Raw genomic sequence first — 1,255 nt, 5'->3', positions numbered from 1 at the left:
GAGGGACAATCAAGGCGGAACAACATTGCTGTGGACGGAATTGCAGAATCTCCACATGATACCTGGACGGAGTCTGAGGACAAAATTAGGGAAATGATCTCGGAAAAACTAAAGATGGACCACAGGAAGATTGAGGTGGAACGTGTCCACAGGACTGGAAAACCAACCACCYGCCCAGGTGACATGCCCAGACCAATAGTGGTCAAGTTCCTGAGGTTCAAGAACAAGGTAGCTGTTATGGAAAAAGCAAAGAACTTGAAAGGAACGTACATTTTCCTCAACAAGGACTATCCTGAAGCTGTGTGCCAGAAGAGAAAATAACTTATCCCGGCAATGAAACTGCCAGAGCYCATGGGGACATTGCTTACATCCGCTATGCCAGGCTCATTGTCCACCCTCCCGCCCAAAAGCCTGGAAGGGATGAGCAAGCCAAGCCTATGGGTTCGTAGCTTCAACCCCGCAGCACACTCACACACACTTACACACACCAACTGATTAATGACCTGCTGAATGTTTTTTTCTTCCTTTGTTTGTTCTATTCCATATTACTGTATGTCTATCTCTGAGAAGCTACACAGGAAATGGCTGAAAATAGCCCATAATAATATATGTAGCCTTAGCAATAAGGTTTAGGAAATCAATAACTAATTAGCCATTTCTGATACTCACTTGGATATTTCCGTTGATGATACAGCGGTAGCAATACAAGGATATAACATCTATGGAAGAGACAGGACTGCTTATAGGAGAGGTGTTGCTATAGATATTCATAGCCATATCCCTGTAATGCTTAGAGAAGATCTCATGTCAAGTGTTATTGAAGCGCTGTGGTTCCAGGTTCACCTGCCTCATCTAAAGCCTATTATTTGGGGTGTTGCTATAGGCCACCAAGTGCTAACAGTCAGTATCTAAATAATGTGTGTGAAAAGCTTGATAATGTATGTGATGTAAACAGAGAGTTATTCTTTCTTTGGGACCTGAATATTGACTGATTCTCATAAAGCTGTCCTCTCAAGAGGAAGCATCTGTCYCGACRTTCGCCGAAGTCGGTCCCTCTCCTTGTGCGGGCAGCGGGCAGCGTTTGSCGGTCGACGTCACCGGTCTTCTAGCCATCGCCGATCCACCTTTCATTTTCCATTTGTTTTGTCTTGTTTTCCCACACACCTGGTATTCATTCCCTCATTACATGTCGTGTATTTAACCCTCTGTTCCCCCCATGTCTGTGTGTGTAATTGTCAGGTTGGCACTCTTCCGG

The sequence above is a fragment of the Salvelinus sp. IW2-2015 genome, linkage group LG15 (assembly GCF_002910315.2).
Source record: "Salvelinus sp. IW2-2015 linkage group LG15, ASM291031v2, whole genome shotgun sequence".
Classification (NCBI taxonomy): Eukaryota; Metazoa; Chordata; class Actinopteri; order Salmoniformes; family Salmonidae; genus Salvelinus; species Salvelinus sp. IW2-2015.
The sequence above is the reverse complement of the archived record's forward strand: the minus strand, read 5'-3'. Positions refer to the sequence as shown.